At 50.0% G+C, this 18,151-nt stretch overlaps 1 protein-coding gene across 4 annotated transcripts in view; it reads right to left on the bottom strand.

The window, feature by feature from the left end:
* The window catches only part of DDR1 (discoidin domain receptor tyrosine kinase 1), a 106,225-nt gene that overhangs the window by 63,608 nt on the left and 24,466 nt on the right, over positions 1-18,151 (bottom strand). For 2 of the 4 annotated variants that reach the window (XM_081181910.1, XM_081181914.1), the window contains exon 1: positions 4,594-4,909. The exons of 1 other annotated variant lie outside the window; for it this stretch is intronic. The gene's annotated coding sequence lies outside the window, so the exon portion shown is untranslated. Of the gene's footprint in view, positions 1-4,593; positions 4,911-18,151 lie in introns of those variants that run through there. One more of the 4 variants, XM_081181912.1, reaches the window with a different exon arrangement.

The raw sequence follows: 18,151 nt of genomic DNA, 5'->3' as shown, positions 1-18,151 counted from the left end.
TTCCACTGTCGAACAGCTCTTACTGTCAGGAAGTTCTTCCTAATGTTTAGGTGGAATCTTCTTTCTTGTAGTTTGGATCCACTGCTCCGTGTCCGCTTCTCTGGAGCAGCAGAAAACAACCTTTCTCCCTCCTCTATGTGACATCCTTTTATATATTTGAACATGGCTATCATCTCACCCCTTAACCTCCTCTTCTCCAGGCTAAACATGCCCAGCTCCCTTAGCCGTTCCTCATAAGGCATCGTTTCCAGGCCTTTGACCATTTTGGTTGCCCTCCTCTGGACACGTTCCAGTTTGTCAGTGTCCTTCTTGAACTGTGGTGCCCAGAACAGGACACAGAACTGGACACAGTACTCCAGGTGAGGTCTGACCAGAGCAGAATCCAGTGGCACTATTACTTCCCTATTGTGGAGAAGTAATACTTCCCTATTACTTCCCTATTGTGGTGCTGCTGCTGCCTCCTTGCCCTATGTTGTGTCCTTTCCCAAAGGCATCCAACTGTCCACTGCGAGAACCATTGGGGGACAGAGCCTGATACAGCAAGGAACGCACAAAGCTTCTATTGAGTCTGACCTGCTCAGCGTCGTCTACTCTGCCTGGCAGCAGAAGCTCCCCAGGATCTCCCCAGCCCTGCCGGAAGTGTCGGAAATTGAACTCGCAACCTTGAGCCAAGAAAGTGCTCTGCGATGGATCCCCAACCCTTCTCTGAGATTCTTGTCGTTTGGCTAAGTAAATACTGTTTGCAACACGGACGTGTCCCCTTTTACCCCGAATCAATCCATCTCAAAGAATGACTGCCCTCTGCTTCTGCACACAACTAAGTTTTACCCTGAAATGAATGCACTCAAAGTTGCTCTTCACTATTTATGTTACTTCCCTGCCAGTGTTAGATCTTCAGATTTATGCTAATTGCCAAATGGCACCTTAAACCTAGGGTCACCACCAGAGAATGTCTATGCACCATCTACTTTCTGAATGAAATTGCTAGTATTAGCATTCATTTTATTTCTGTAGCGCTTTATGTTTTAAAGACAAAATCTCAAAGCAATTTACAACACATTAAAAACATCAAATGAAACCACCCAGAATAAAACAAATTCAAGTTTCCAAGGAAATATTTCAGATCCTTCTCTAAGTGACATTTTGCTTTCCCCATACAGTGGTACCTCGGGTTAAGTACTTAATTCGTTCCGGAGGTCCGTTCTTAACCTGAAACTGTTCTTAACCTGAAGCACCACTTTAGCTAATGGGGCCTCCTGCTGCTGTTGCTGCGCCGCCGGAGCACGATGTCTGTTCTCATCCTGAAGCAAGGTTCTTAACCTGAAGCACTATTTCTGGGTTAGTGGAGTCTGTAACCTGAAGCGTATGTAACCTGAAGCGTATGTAACCTGAGGTACCACTGTATTTATTTACCTGCTTAATTTACATAGTTGCCCACAGTGGAAGTACTCTAGGAAGCCAGTATTGTGTAGTGGTTAGAGTGTCAAACTAGGACTTAGGAGGGTGACCTCAGACAGGTGAACTAATGCCAGTGTACTGGAAGAGGCAAAGATCACCAGTGTCGAAGCAAGGATTCTTCAACATCAACTTCGTTGGACTGGTCATGCTGTGCAGATGCCTGATTATCGTCTTCCAAAGCAACTACAGTGGTACCTCGGGTTACATACGCTTCAGGTTACAGACCCTTCACTCTGCTAACCCAGAAATAGTACCCCGGGTTAAGAACTTTGCTTCAGGGTGAAAACAGAAATTGTGCAGCAGTGGCGCAGCAGCAGGAGGAGGCCCCATTAACTAAAGTGGTGCTTCAGGTTAAGAACAGTTTCAGGTTAAGAATGGGCCTCCGGAATGAATTAAGTACTTAACCCAAGGTACCACTGTATTCCGAACTTAAAAATGAAAAGCGTAATACTGGTGGTCAACAGAAGAGGCTTAAAGACTCTCTCAAGGCAAATTTTTTAAAATGTAGTATAAACACCAACTGGGAAACATTTGACTGTGAGCGCTCCAATTGGAAAACAGCCTTTACCAAAGGTGTCATGGGCTTTGAAGACACTCGAACTCAGGACGCAAGGGAGAAATGTGCTAAGAGGAAGGCACACTTGGCAAATCCACACCGTGATCAACTCCTGCCCAGAAACCTATGTCCCTACAGTGGTACCTCGGGTTACATACGCTTCAGGTTACAGACTCCGCTAACCCAGAAATAGTGCTTCAAGTTAAGAACTTTGCTTCAGGATAAGAACAGAAATCGGGCTCCGGCGGCGTGGCAGCAGCAGGAGGCCCCATTAGCTAAAGTGGTGCTTCAGGTTAAGAGCCGTTTCAGGTTAAGAACGGACCTCCGGAATGAATTAAGTGCTTAACCCGAGGTACCACTGTACTGTGGAAGGACGTGTGGATCCAGAATTGGTTTCCACAATCACTTACAGACTCATTGTTAAAACCATGTTTATGGAAGAAAAACTTACTCGACTACGAGTGATCGCCAAAGAAAGAAGAAGAGAGTGTCAAACTAGGACCTGGGAGGGTGACCTCAGTGGGTGACCTTGGTCGGGTCACAGCCTCTTAACCTACCTCAAGGGGTCGTTGTAGGGATTAACCAAGATTTGGGGGGGGGGGTTGAATGGAGAAAAAGGTGGGATATAAACTAAGCTACTCTGCTTGCCTGCTTAAGAAAACTGGAGGGGCCAGCCAGATGGAGATGCCCGTTGCCAGCCGGGCATCCACAGATCTCCATGCAGTTGCAATTGGACCCGTGCCACTTGCAAAACGTGCCTGGCGAATTTCGAACACCGAGTATGACAAACGCTGGATACAAGCCAATATCCCCACTGGCGGCTTGAACCCCCTTTTGAGCCATGTGGGCTTCTGGCTACTGCTGCTGCTGCCTCATTAAACATGGTGATTACAGGACAAGGTGGTTTAAAAACATCAGAAATCTGCCTTGTTGTGACGAGCCCCAACCTTGTTAATAAAAATAATAATGCTTGTCTGTATGCACAGTGCTCTTCCTAAGCGCTCAAGAGTGCTCTCCCTCACCATAATAAATCTCTAGCATTGCAACCCTGGTGCATTATAGTAATAGTCTTGATTTCTAAACTTAAGTCCACGGTTGCTGTATTAAAACGCCAAGGAATAATGTGTCGCTGTTAGAATCCTGGCATTTCTCGGATGCCCAAACCTAAAGAGAGCCACTTCTTTTCCCCTGCGTGGAACCAGAGAGAAAGGTTAAGAGCTGTTCATCCATCGGCAAGCAGCAGGAAAGCTCAAAACCCACCTGCCTTTCGAAAAGCAGCTGGCGTCACGGCTGAAAAATGAGAAATGAAGGGCAACTTTGCACATGCTGGAGTTTCAAGCCCCTGGCCGTAAAGCCTCTTGGTCAGAAAAGCCAGATGAAAGGGGTGGGAAGGAGGGAAATCAATCAAAGGGTGGAATCTGATCTTGGTTTTTACAAGATGCACATTGTGGGAAACACAGATCAGAAACGACACCACGTCTCAGATAATAGGTACTGGGCAGGGGGTGTTTGGAAACCTGTTTTTCCCTAATCCCAGAAAAACGGGGGGGCAGGGGGAAGAGAACCTAGCTGGGGTTGCCTTGGGATGCTTCACAGGTAATAAAATAATAATAATAATAATAATAATAATAATAATAATAATAATAATGATGATGATGATGATGAACCCTTCCATACAGAAAGCAGTCACATCCACAAACTAGTGTGCAATCTCTGAATCATCTGTGGTTAGATGTAAATATATATCTGTACATTATTGCCAGCAGCGATTTCAGTATGTATTACTACATTTCTCTCCCACCTTTTCTTCAAGGCTGCGAACGTGGTTCTCCTCGCTCCATGTCATCCGTACAACAACCCTGTGAGGTAGGTGGACTCAAACCCTGGTTCCCCAAGTCCAAGGCCAACACTCTAACCACTCCAACACACCGTCTCTCTTTGTGCAAATCCCCCAACGACATGAACAGGTGCAGCCCAGAGCCTAGTCCCACACTCTGACCACTACACCACACTGCCGACTCTCTTCCGAAAGAGCTCAAGAGCAGTGTACAACTGAAAGCGGGGGAACATATTATACATGTGCGAGTCACTGCGCATTCAGCGGTGCACACAATTGCGGGTAGGACGAGTTGGGTTGCATGCTAATTGCCACACAAAAGCGCAGCCCATTCGCGATGTCTGCCGCAGCCCTTAACGGTGAGGGAAAGGCACTCTGCCCATGATCAGGGACACTCTCTTCTTCGCACGTTCCAAGGGTTAAACCGGACGCCGAGGAGCTTCTGTTGCTAAGAGATGGGGAGCCCCAACGCAGCCTAAGCTCAAGACTCCAGAGGACACCCCGCTACGCCCCGAATCCACTTCTCTTGACACGTATGTATACAAAGCAAGCAGGCGGCAGGTGATAATGGCTTGAAGCCAAGCCCAGACCAGGAACTGGGAAGAAGCCCCAGTTTGTTTTCATTGCTTTATGGACTCCTCCTGCCTCGCCCGGGTTCGTCTCACTTTCAACGCTGGCTCAAGGTTACAAAAGGAAGGAAAAGGAAAAGGCGCACGGGAGTGGAGAGGTGGGGGGGGGTTACCTTTTCTGGGTTCTCCTCTTCAAACTCAAACAGTGCTTAAATCCACCTAGTTACAGAACCGGGTAAAATGCGGCGGAAAGAAAAGAGAGAATTAACTCCGCCAAGACAGAAAGATAGAAATTCCAGCTCCGGAGCTCACTTGGTAAGAGGAATAATCCAGCCGGGAACCAGGGCGCAGAGAGAAGGCGCGTCTGCCGTGCGCAAAAGCGCGAGCCGGGGCCGAGCCGCCTTGCAACTGGCGAGGGAAAAGAGTCCTGCTCCGAAGTTGCACAGCCAGTTGCTCCCGGCTGATCTCATCCAGCCCGATTTGCATAGCTCGCTCTCTTTCTCTTCCCCTCCCCGCCTTGGCCGTCCTTGGCGGGGCGGGGACTCGGCTGCTGCCCGCGGCCGGCTGGCGCAGGAGGCGTTGCAACGCCCGCGCTTCCCTCCCTCCCTCCTCTTTCCTTTCCTTTCTTTTACACCCACCTCTCCAGCCCGGCCCCCTCTCGCTTCGCATCGCCAGCGCGCCAGCCTCTCTGAAATTAACTCACGCCTTTTTTGCTCAGCTGTTGGCGGCCAGTTTCTTTCTTTCTTTCTCTCTCTCTCTCCCAAGAGAGGCCCCCCTCGCCTAGTTTGGTGGCGCTTGGATTGCGCCTGCAAGAGAGGAGAGGGAGAGAGAAGGGGGGTGGAGGCAGCGGCGGCTCCTCCTGGGCTGCTGTACCCCAAGGCGAAGCTGAGCTCTGAAAGTCGCCGGGCAAAGGTCTCTCCTCCCTCCGGCTTTTTGTCTGGACAGAAAAGGGCAACCTGGGAAAGATCTCTCTGTGGTTTCTTTGTGAGAGATAAGATAAAGCCAAGTGTTCTTAAAGCGCCACTTCTCCAGCCTGCTCAGGAGGGAGAGGAAAGTTTCTCTGCAGCAATCAGTGTTCCAGATCTTTTTCTTTTATTGTAGCTGTTTGCTATGCCATGGCATGCGTGGCGCTGTAAAAAAATAATAAAAAATACAATAGGCTGGAGATGCTTTTATAGAATTGTAGAGTCGGAAGGGATCCCCCAGGGTCCTGTAGCCCAACCCTCTATTATGCAGAAATAAATCTAGAATTTGAGACGGTGGGAAACGGAGGAAGAAAATGAAAACACGGGCAGAGATAAACTGGGAGAAAACATGTATGTGTGTGGTTGTTTAAACTACAGGTGATTTGTTGTGGGATCATTATTATTTAGTAATGTGTAATGAACTTTGTATAATAGAATGATAGTTATTTCCTTTGAGTAAACAACACTGTCCTTCCTCCAAGGAGCTCAGGCTACCCCAATTTTATCCTCGCAACAATCTTTTGAGGCAGGCTAGGCTGAGGGAGGGGACACGGGTGGCGCTGTGGTCTAAACCACAGAGCCTAGGGCTTGCCAATCAATTCGAATCCCCGCAACTGGGTGAGCTTCTGTTGCTCGGTCCCTGCTCCTGCCAACCTAGCAGTTCGAAAGCACGTCAAAGTGCAAGTAGATAAATAGGTACCGCTGTGGCAGGAAGGTAAACAGTGTGCAGAGGTGGCACTTACCAGCCTCCCCCCCCCAAAAAAAAATATTCAAGTTGGCACCCCTGACAGTGTGGGGTAAGTTGAAGAGGGAGGGGGCACAGCAGGTATCAGTAGCGAACCTTGCTGGTGGGTCAAGAGGAGAAGCCACCAGTTCCCCCAGGTGCCCCATCCTTGCACAGCTGGCTTGCAACCTGATCTAAGGTAGGTGGCAATAGCAACATTCACTGTGCAAATATACAGAGGAGGAGGAGGAAGAAGAAGACGGACGATGAAGAAGGTCCCCAAATGGATCACGGGAGGTTAGATCTGAAAAGGTGAAGATTACTGAGCAGGGAAGAGTGAGAAAAGTTCTAAATATCACACCACTAGGATTTGTTTTGAGAAAGATATGTGACACTACAGAGGCCATCCAAGGTATTTAATCGTGTCCACAACTTTCCTGGACATTGCAGTGGCGTGTGTGTGTTTGTGAATCATGCCATTATCAAACCCAGGATTTCCTGGCTTCAGGAATGACTTGGATCCTGCTTCTGTGCTGCCTGTGGGCTTTCCACAACGCATCTCCTCTCTCCGGACTGGAAATTACAGAATTGCTGAGAGTGAAAGCTAAGCTGGCACAAGGGCAGAGCGTGACAATAGAAAACCATTTCCCAGCAGCAAAGGTTTCCCCTTTGATTATGGATGAGCCAGAATGAGAAACTGATTAATACACGTGGACATGACTTATTTCATTTTATGTAAGGGGGGAGGGACATTTTGCAGAACTTAGGAGCCAGCCAAGTTTTCCAAGGAAAACCTGCGGAGGAGACCCAAATGCCAGGTCATGGAAGGTTCCTGCTCTTAATTGGTGGGTGCTGATCTCCTCCCCCTCTTCGCCTCCATATTCTCACAGCCGCTCTTACTACGACCAGAAGGGTAGCCGTGTTCATCTGTTACAACAAAACACACACACACCAGAGGAGAGAGAGGGAGAAAGGGCTGTGGCGTCTTAAAAACAAACAGATTTATTGTGACATATGCTTTCACACGTCAGATGAAGTGGGATCTAGTCTACAAACGTTTATGCCCCAATAAATCTGTGTAAGTCTATAAGGTGCCACAGAACTTTCTCCCCTGTGCACGGTTGCAATTAAGTCACATCTTTTAGAGCTGTGCCCTAGCACTGAGAGAGGTTCTACAGATGTGGCCCAAGAAGCCCTGGTTCAAATTAGGGAAGAGGGTTTAAAATGGGTGCTTCCATGGGTGCTTATTGAGCATTCATCCTGATTAGTTGGCAGAGAAGTTGGCTGCAGCAGGCAGTGCATTTCTTGGAGGCAGGAACTGCTGCCCCTGCAGATCCTGCTGCCCGAGGTGGTTGCCTGACCTTGCCTCATGGGTGGGCTGCCCCTGAAGACCGGTATAAAGGTAAAGGTACCCCTCCCTGTACGGGCCAGTCGTGACCGACTCTAGGGTTGTGCGCTCATCTCGCTCAAGATGCCAGGAGCTGGCGCCGTCCGAAGAAACTTCCGGGTCACGTGGCCAGCGTGACGAAGCTGCACTGGTGAGCCAGCACCAGCGCAGCACACGGAAACGCCGTTTACCTTCCCGCTATAAAGCGGTACCTATTTATCTACTTGCACTTAGGGGTGCTTTCGAACTGCTAGGTGGGCAGGAGCTGGGACCGAACGACGGGAGCTCACCCCGTTGCGGGGATTCGAACCGCCGACCTTACGATCAGCAAGTCCTAGGCACTGAGGTTTTACCCACAGCGCCACCCGCGTCCCTTGAAGACCGGTATACATTGGGGCAATAGAACCCTTTGGCTCACGATTTGGATAGCCATAATAGGAGGGAGAGATCTTCATAATGCAGCGGGAGGGGAGAGACACCCAGAAGCCTCTGACTGTACCACTGGTATCTGAACTTGACATAAGAACATGAGAAGAGCTTTCTGAATCAGGCCAGAGACCCATCTAGTCCAGCGTCCTGTGAGAAGCCAGCAAACTGGGCCCCAGCACGAGAGCCGTCTTCCACTCTGGCATTCAGAAACTAGGACTGCCATATGTCCAGATTTCCCTGGACATTACCGGGATTTCAAAGGTGCAATTGACTTCCGGGGGTAATTTCTGAGAGGCGGTGCTTTGTCTTGGATCTTAGAGGCAAGTCAATCGATAAAACACAGATGGGGGGGGGGGCATTTTTGTAAAAACAACTTTCAGGGTGTCCTCGTTTTTACTTTTTGATTTGTTTAGCGTGCCTGGCTCCAAAACTTCCAGTTACTGTATAGTCAAGGAAACAATGTTAAACTTAAGAAACATGAAAATGGTGGTTTTTCGGTGTTCACTCCCCTCCCAGCCCTTTTCACTCTATTTGCTTAAAAACCAGTTTTCAGGATTTGCTTTCAGGTGAAGTGTGGGCAGCACTGTAGTTTGGAGGCTTGAGTTTCCCAGCACCTATCCTTTGAGCCAGAGGTAGATTCCTCCCCCCCCCCCTCCTTTGAAACTACAGTGGTACCTCGGGTTAAGTACTTAATTCGTTCTGGAGGTCCGTTCTTAACCTGAAACTGTTCTTAACCTGAGGTACCACTTTAACTAATGCGGCCTCCCGCTGCCGCTGAACCACCGGAGCACGATTTCTGTTCTCATCCTGAAGCAAAGTTCTTAACCTGAGGTACTATTTCTGGGTTAGTGGAGTCTGTAACCTGAAGCGTCTGTAACCTGAAGCGTCTGTAAGCCGAGGTACCACTGTATTTGGGAATCCTACAGAAGCTCACTGCCTCTAGCGTAACCATCATGGCTGTTCGTCATCGATAGCCTTTGCCTCCATGATGTTATCTAATCTTCTTCTAAGAACTTATGAAGAGCCTGACATACAGATGATCTCAGTAAGAGGGACCAACAGAATGACTTACTATGGCACAAGGCCTCCCTAATGGGAATTGAGGTAGTCTTATTTTGCTCGCTGGGTGCTTTTACTGCTTTTTTTTTTTTTTTACCGCTGACTATTTATTGCATTTCATGACGACTTGAGATGTATGATCTATTGATTATTTTTACGATTCTGTTTGCATGGTTCTATGCTGCCAGTTGCTTTGAGAGCTCTTAAGGGGCGGAAAGGGAGGTTTCTGCCAGGATGCTCCAGGAATTTCTAGTAGGGCAGGAGTCCCCAAACTAAGGCCCGAGGCAGTGGCGTAGCGTGGGGGGTGCAGGGGGGGCCGGCCGCACCGGGCGCAACATCTGGGGTTAGGGTTAGGGGGCGCAAATTACTTGCCTTGCCCCGGGTGCTGACAACCCACGCTACACCACTGGCCCGAGGGACTCGTTTATCCAGCCCGAAGTTGCTGAATTTGCCTGAAGTTGCATCTGGTTGGCTACTGTAAAAAGAGGATGCTGGTCCAGATGGGGCCTAATCCAGCCAGCTCTCCTCACGTGCTTTTGCTGGTATGCTTGGGTGAATTCCCCAAGATTTGGGTAAGACGAAGGGAGCAGTTCGCATTTCAGCAAGGTCTGTGCTTTTCTCTGCCGCTCAGCTACTCTTAAATTAAAGATCAGGCGAGAGAGAGGTCCTGTCTGCACAGATCTCCTGTGTCATGTCTAATTTGGCCCTTAAAAAACCGGAAAAGATTCGGAGGAGAGCAACATAGATGATTGCTGGTTTGGAATGCATGATTAACGCCGGAGGAAAAGCTGAAGGAACGGGGCAGGTGTAGCCCCGCGTGAAGGAGGATTAAGGAGAACATGGGCAGTGATTTTCCAAGAATCAGAAAGACTGTTGTAAACAAGAAGAAGACCACGACCTTGAGGGATGGGTCAAGAAGCAAGGCAAGGGTTTTCTGTGCTGATGGGCAGGATCAGGTTGGGCAACATCAAGAACCACAAGGACACAGAAAAAGGGCCCTTCCAAACTAGGGGTTCTCTTCATGGCTGCATTTTGCCACATTTCATCATCATCATCGATTTATTTATACCCTGCCCATCTGGTTGAGTTTCCCCCAGCCACTCTGGACGGCTCCCAACAGGATGTTAAAAACACAATAAAAGATCAAACATTAAAAACTTCCTTAAACAGGGCTGCCTTCAGATGTCTTCTAAAAGATTTGTTTGTTTCCCTGACATCTGATGGGAGGGCATTCCACAGGGCGGGCGCCACTACCAAGAAGGCCCTCTGCCTGGTTCCCTGTAACCTCACTTCTCGCAATGAGGGAAGCTGGACCTCAGTGACACAGTAACAGTGCATTAGGAGTTAGGCTGAAGCATATATGCTTCGTTCTGTTTTGTTCTGCAGTTCTGCTCCAGTGTTACCACATTATTGCTCGAAGGGGAGGGGGACATTTTTGCATATTGTATGTTGCTGGAAACCAAAGGAAGGGAGAGTCGCTCTTCATTTCAGTCCTGTATTAGGCAGCGTGATCTCAGCTTTCCCATTTAACTCAGTGCCATACTGTAAGCCGCCCAGAGTGGCTGGGGAAACCCAGTCAGATGGGTGGGATATTATTATTATTATTATTATTATTATTATTATTATTATTATTATTATTATTATTATTATTCCAGCTGGTGCTGAGCCCTCCTGCTAGTGTTCTTCAGTCTTCCTCCACCACCAAACAGCATTTAGGTGCTGGCAGCTCACCAGGGAAGGCTCCATGGGCTGAATCAGGTCCACAGACCACTAATACAGCCTTTACCTCCTAGTGGTAGCAGCAAGAAAACACCTAGAACGTTTGCCAAGCTAAGCAGAGTCCGGTATGGTTCCAAATTGGATGGGAGACTGCGTGCTGAGATTGTTGCATTGCAATTAGTTGGACTACACTGGACTAGATGATCACCCATGGCTTCCCCCAAAGCATCATGGGAACTGTACTTTGTTAAGCAGGGGCAGAGGAAAGGGGGTGCCCCGGGTGTCACCACTGAGGGGGTGACAAAATGCCGGGCAGCACTCACCGTAGGGCCTGCAGCATGCCTGAGCCACGCGTCTCTCCGCGCTGGCCAAACGGTCCACCCGCTGCCCCCCCCCCAGTTGTAGTGCGGCTGAGTGGGAGGAGGCAGGCAGACTCTGGAGGCCCCACGGAGCGCCCCGTCCTCACGCCGCCCTGAGCGCGCCACTCCAGCAGCCTGAGCAGCTTCCTCCTCCGCTGTTGTTAAGGGTACTGAGAGCTGCTTGGAGACGCCTATTCCCGTCACAGAGTGCAATTACCAGAGTGTTTTATGGAATCATAGAATTGTAGAATTGGAAGGGACCACAAGAGTTCATCTCATCCAACCCCCTGCAATGCAAGAATCTTTTGCCCAACGTGGGGATCGAACCCACAATCCTGAGATCAAAAATCTCACGCTGTACTGACTGAGCTATCAATCCCTCTTCCCAGGGAACTCTGGGAACTGTAGTTCTCTCCCAACAATTCTCTGTGCCCTTGACAAACTATAGTTCCCAGGAAGCCACAACTGTTTAAAGTGGTATCATACCGCTTTAAACGTATAGTGCAGGTGGAGCCAGAGTCTCATATGCACTACCATCTGCAGCTGAGACCAGTTTTGCGTTTGTCATAATTTAAATTGGAGAAAAGAGCAGGTGCAAAGGGTTAACTGAATTCTTCTTCCACATTACAGCCCTGATCCAGCCTGCCCTCCCCACTGGGATGCTTTTAAACAAAGGCAAAACCTGTCCCGGTGATGCAATCCTGGATCTGCCATGTGACACGTCTAGGAATGGCCTTCGAATAATAGGCTCTCAAGGAGAGATTCTGAGCTCCTCCAGGTCCTTTTCAGATTGCCTGCCTGCCTGCCTGCCACCCAGGCACTGGCTGCTGCAGGCCCGGGCAGGTAAAACATCAACCCTAAACAGCTTGCTTAATAGCGGCAAAGGCTTGAGCAGGGCAGGTCTAGACGTCTCCTGCTGGATTAGCTGAAATGACTCAGTGAGCAGCTGGGAGGGGAGAGGGAGACACAAGGAAGCTGGAATTTCATGTGGGTTACGCAGTGGGTTGTGGGGGGGGAGAGGCAGGGAGGCGGAACCCCCCTGGGTTCCCAAGGGTGGAATCCAGCAAGTGGGAGAAGGCCAGGGTGACTCTCTTTCTGGGCCTGAATATTCAAGGAAGAGCGTGGGGTCAGCCGTGGAAGGTAGCTGACGGGTTTTCTGAGAGGGGAGTTGGAGCTCAGCTGGGGCAACAGAGCCCTTTGGGGCTGGGGAGAGGAAATGGAGCTGTCTGCCTGTCTACACACATAGTTCAGGGAGGCAGCATGGGATTCTGGAAGCAGGATTCTCCCGTTCTCTGGGAGGCGGCGGCGAACGGAATGTGCCGGCCCTGTCACGAGGCAAGTGGAGGAGGCTGCCTCAAGCAATGTTTCTTAGGAAGGGCCGTAGCTCAGTGGCTGAGTGCTCACTTTGCCGGCAGGGGGTTCAAAGTTCAGTTCTCGGCACCTCCGGGTCGGACTGGGAGAGACACACACCCCTGGAATCCTGGAGAGCCTCTGAGCTACATGGACCAGCACTGAATCGGCATAATGTTCTGAAGCATTTCTCTGTGACATGTTAGTTTAAGGGAAAGGCTGTAGCTCAGTGGCAAGTGGGAATCCAGAGCAGTAATAAAGCACACAGCACCAGTGAACTCTTTCTTCCAGGGAAGAAGGTCAACTCAGAAGGCCAGGCCTAGTGGGCACAGCAACTCGTCCTGGTAGAACTTGCCCCTATGAGGCAGTTGCCGGGACTGAAGGTCCCTGCCCTCCCACAACTGCCTAAGGCTCCTGCTGTCCTGGGGCCTTCCCAAGCAATCTGAGACTACGCCGGTGCGTCTGTCTTTGCTCCAGCCTTCTTCACACCTCTACTGGTTCTGCGAGGCCAGTGGGGAGGGGAGCAGGTCACAGCAGGAGGGGGAGACCGCCTGGCTTCTTCAGCAGCCTGACTCATCTCTGTCTCTTTGCCCCTCTCCTCTCCAGCTGCCACTTCTGGACTGCTCTCCACCACTACCTCTTCCTGCTCACTAAGCCTCTTTCAGATTCTGACACCTCCTCCTCCCAGTCTTCTTCTCCCTCTGATCACTCGTCGTCCCCACCCCCAATCTCCTGGCTCTGAGTCTTCTTCCCTTGGTGTTTCCCCAATTGGTGCCTCCCACTGCTCCTCTGCCCCCAGCCAGTCCATGACAAGAGGGTTTCCTATCTGAAACCCTGGAGAACTGCTGCAAGGCAGCATAGAGAGAACACTGGGGTTTATGGTCCAGTGCCCTGACTTGGTAGAACACAGCTTCCTATGTCGGATGCCATTAAGGACAGCAGAGTGTGTTTCAAATATAGCTCTGGGCCACACAGAGCACAGGTCGTCCTCTGGCACAGCAAGACACACTGGAAAGGGCAGGAGCTGCACGAGAGAACAAGGTGTGAGTGGCACTTTGTGAGTAGGAGTAATAATAATAATAATAATTTATTATTTGTACCCCGCCCATCTGGCTGGGTTTCCCCAGCCACTCTGGGCGGCTTCCACAGAGACCAAAAATGCACTAAAACGTCACACATTAAAAACTTCCCTGAACAGGGCTGCCTTAAGATGTCTTCTGAATGTCAGGTAGTTGTTTATTGCTTTGACATCTGGTGGGCCCTCTGCCTGCTTCCCTGTAGCTTTGCTTCTCGCAATGAGGGAACCTCCAGAAGGCCCTCGGCGCTGGACCTCAGCATCTGGGCAGAATGATGGGGGTGGAGACGCTCCTTCGGGTATATTGGGCCGAGGCAGTTTAGGGCTTTAAAGGTCAACACCAACACTTTGAATTGTGCTTGGAAACGTACTGGGAGCCAATGTAGGTCTTTCAAGACCGGTGTTATGTGGTGTCGGCGGCTGCTCCCAGTCACCAGTCTAGCTGCCGCATTCTGGATTAGTTGTAGTTTCCGGGTCACCTTCAAAGGTAGCCCCACGTTGAGCGCATTGCAGTAGTCCGCAGTAGTAGTAGGAGGAGGAGGAGGAGGAGTGAAATTTGGGTTTCCTGCCCCAGGCCCTGATTAAAATACCCGTGCAGAAGTTTGGATATGTTTCTCAGGTTGAGAAACGTCAAGGCATGCCCTGAGGGTCGGATCAAAGCTGCCACCAACTCCATCCTCTGGTTTCTGAGAGCGGACAACTCAACGTTTGTGGCAAGCCCGTGTAACCAGACCACATGGAGAAAGGTGGATCCAAGTGCAGATTGTGGCTGGTTCAAAGCAGATCTGCAGGACCCAGCCTCTTCCAAGTGGGCCAGTTCAGGTGAACTGAGAAGCAGCCCTATCTGATTATCGAACAACTGTAAGTCTAATTCCCTCTGGGGAGAGACCATCGCTCGGGAACTCAGTAGTTTTGTACATGTCCGAGGTTCTTATCTTGGCATCTCTTGTTTAAAGGTTTCAGGTAGCAATGGATGGGAAATGTCTCTGCCTGAGATGCTGGAGAGACAACGCACCATTAGACAAACAAGCAGTCAGATAATGAAAAGATCCCAAAGTCAGGAATCATATGGATTAAGCCCTGAATGGAGAAACTGTGGCCTTTTAGATGCTGTTGCGTTGCCCAGCTGCCACCATCCCTGACCTCTGAGCATGCTGGCCGGGTCTGATGATCAGGGCCGTCTTTACCCGGGGGTGCAAGGGGTGTGGGGCACCTGGGCGCCGAATTCTGGGGGGGGTGCTAGGCGCCCACCACTGAAGCCGCCTAAGCTCTTAACTATCTTGTTGTTGTTGTTTACTCGTTTATTCGTGTCCGACTCTTCGTGACCCCCTGGACCAGAGCACGCCAGGCACTCCTGTCTTCCACCACCTCCCGCAGTTTGGTCAGACTCATGCTGGTAGCTTCGAGAACATTGTCCAACCATCTCGTCCTCTGTCGTCCCCTTCTCCTTGTGCCCTCCATCTTTCCCAACATCAGGGTCTTTTCCAGGGAGTCTTCTCTTCTCATGGGGTGGCCAAAGTATTGGAGCCTCAGCTTCAGGATCTGTCCTTCCAGTGAGCACTCAGGGCTGATTTCCCTCAGAATGGATAGGTTTGATCTTCTTGCAGTCCATGGGACTCTCAAAAGTCTCCTCCAGCACCAGAATTCAAAAGTATCAATTCTTCGGCGATCAGCCTTCTTTATGGTCCAGCTCTCACTTGCATACATCGCTACTGGGAAAACCATAGCTTTAACTATACGCTTAACTATCTACCTGTTATGAAATAATAAATAATTTTGATCAAGCTAGAAAAACAAAATACATATATAACTAGGTATTACCAAAATATATACCTACTGTTCCACTTAGGGACGCGGGTGGCGCTGTGGGTTAAACCACAGAGCCTAGGACTTGCCGATCAGAAGGTCGGCGGTTCGAATCCCTGCGACGGGGTGAGCGCCCGTTGCTTGGTCCCTGCAAGCCAATTGCAAGTAGATAAATAGGTACCGCTCCGGTGGGAAGGTAAACAGCATTTCCGTGCGCTGCTCTGGTTAGCCAGAAGCAGCTTAGTCATGCTGGCCACATGACCCGGAAGCTGTACGCCGGCTCACTCGGCCGATAAAGCAAGATGAGCACCGCAACCCCAGAGTCAGTCATGACTGCACCTAATGGTCAGGGGTCCCTTTACCTTTACCTTTAAAGTAAAGGTAAAGGTACCCCTGCCCGTACGGGCCAGTCGTGTCCGACTGTAGGGTTGTGCGCCCATCTCACTCAAGAGGCCGGGGGCCAGCACTGTCCGGAGACACTTCCGGGTCACGTGGCCAGTGTGACAAAGCTATACTGGCGAGCCAGCACCAGCACAGTGCACGGAAACGCCGTTTACCTTCCCGCTATAAAGCGGTACCTATTTATCTACTTCCACTTAAGTGTGCTTTCGAACTGCTAGGTGGGCAGGAGCTGGGACCGAAAGATGAGAGCTCACCCCGCCGCGGGGATTCGAACCGCCGACCATACGATCAGCAGGTCCTAGGCACTGAGGTTTTACCCACAGCGCCACCCGCGTCCCCACCTTTACCTTTACTGTTCCACTAAAAGACTTTTGACTTTGTGCGCTCATTTACCAAAGACACATCATGGGCAGCTTCCATGGGGCCGGCGCCCCTCTCCTCGTCCCGCTCCAGGGTGCCCAGACCCACAAAGGTGAGAAACTCCTTTAGGCACCCCCCCCCCAGCCCCGGACCCTCCTTCTCTCGCTCCCCCTATACCACGCTCCGACGAGCAGGCTTAAGCGCCGACGGAGAGCCGCCCCGGGGAAGGGGAAACGTGCACTGCTGCCTGCCCTTCCTGGACCCTGAGACAGAGAGGGACAGGCTGCTTCTTGGCCGGCTTCGGGGCTGGCGAGCTGAGGGTCACTTCTGCTCACTGGCATGGCAAAAAAGGGGTTTTCCCCCCACTTTGGCGAACTCCTCTGCCCTAAGGCATAAGCGTGGTGTCTGACATAAGCATAATAAGAGTTAATTTGAGGGCTAAACTAAATTTGGGGGGCTGGGCGGATATTTGCACCCCGGCAGCGCATATGCTAAAGACGGCCCTGCTGATGAGAGTTGGGAGTCCAACAGCGCATGGAGGGCACAGATTCCCTATCCCTGGACTACGGTCTGGGTTAAAATTAGGTGGCAGTGGTTGTGAGGAATGGTAGCTGTCCCAGCGCCCTGGTATTTCTGACTCATCCTTCCAAATGAACAAAACATTCTGAGCCTGCCTGGTTCAAGAGAGATTGCAGGAGAAAGGCGAGAGCAATGATTTGTCTTATAAAATCCCAATTGGACTTCTGATCTCTCTAGTTAAAGGATCTTGGGCGGATGTGCTCTTTCTGAAAATATCTTTGTCAGTGGTTTTAAGAGGGATGCTGCCTGCAAGTGGAGTCAAAAGATCAGCTGTCTGGCAGCAAAAGAACAGCAACAAACTTCAGGAGGTTATGTACAGATAGGAATGGACAGAACAGCCAGGCTTGGCTCTCTCGGTTCCTCCTTTTTCCCATCTTTAATTCGGTTCTAAATGTCTCTGCAGCAATTTGCTATTTTTAAAAAAATATTGGAAATTCTCCAGCATTTTCATGCAAATTTCTCCTAATGAGCACGTGTCGGTATGCAATTTTGATTAAGGTATGCCGTTTTTCATAATACAATGCATTTCCGTAGGTATGCTATTTTTGTTTTTTGCACTCACTTTCCTCAATGTACTGTATGCATTTTTTTGTAAACTTTGGTTAGAGAACTGCATTGAAAAAATAATACAGTGGTACCTCTGGTTACGAACGCTTCTGGTTACGAATGCTTCAGGTTACGAGCTCCACCAACCCGGAAGTAGCTGCTCCTGGTTGTGAACTTTGCCCCAGGATGCAAACGGAAATCGCGCACCAGAGGTGTGCGTGCAGTGGGAGGCCCCATTAGCAAAAGCGCACCTCAGGATAAGAATGGTTTCATCTTAAGAACGGACCTCCGGAACGAATTAAGTTCGTAACCAGAGGTACCACTATAATCCAGAGAAGTGCGACTTTTGAAAGCTAGCTGTATTTCGGTTTGCACACCGGTTCGAAAAGCGTGAGTTGGGGAGCTTCTCGTTAAAATGCAAACAAAATTAAAGTCCTCCCCCTTCCCTTTTGTAGAGGCTGATCAGTCACTACGTTCCTAGCACGTAGAATCATAGAATCATAGAGTTGGAAGAGACCACAAGGGCCATCGAGTCCAACCCCCTGCCAAGCAGGAATCGTCTCCATCTATGGCAGGACTTCCTCTGAGGGATATAAAGTTCAAAACTAGGAAGCTCTGGGAATGCGTTGCTTCTGTTTAGGAAAGCCTGGTTAGCTGAATCAGTGAGAATCAGTGAGAATACCACTGAAGCTAAGGGGGAAACACCTAAGAAACGTTGGATAGGAAGAAAACAAAAGACAAAGGGCTAAGGGGTGGGGGTGAGGGAACTGTATCAACCTGCCTTGCTCAAATGGTTGGGCAAGACAGGTTGGTACATCTCCTCCTTTCCCTGGCTCTTGAGTTGTGTGTGTTGCCTTTCTCTCTTTCCTCCTTTTTCCATTTGTCCTGGGGTGAACTGGAAAGGTTCCCTGTGGTTTAGGATTATAGCTATGGAACTTTCCACACCCAACTGCTCTCTAGCTGTTGTGTAT

The sequence above is a fragment of the Podarcis bocagei genome (genome assembly GCF_964188305.1).
Source record: "Podarcis bocagei genome assembly, chromosome: 2".
In the NCBI taxonomy this organism is placed as follows: Eukaryota; Metazoa; Chordata; class Lepidosauria; order Squamata; family Lacertidae; genus Podarcis; species Podarcis bocagei.
The sequence above is the reverse complement of the archived record's forward strand: the minus strand, read 5'-3'. Positions and strand labels throughout refer to the sequence as shown.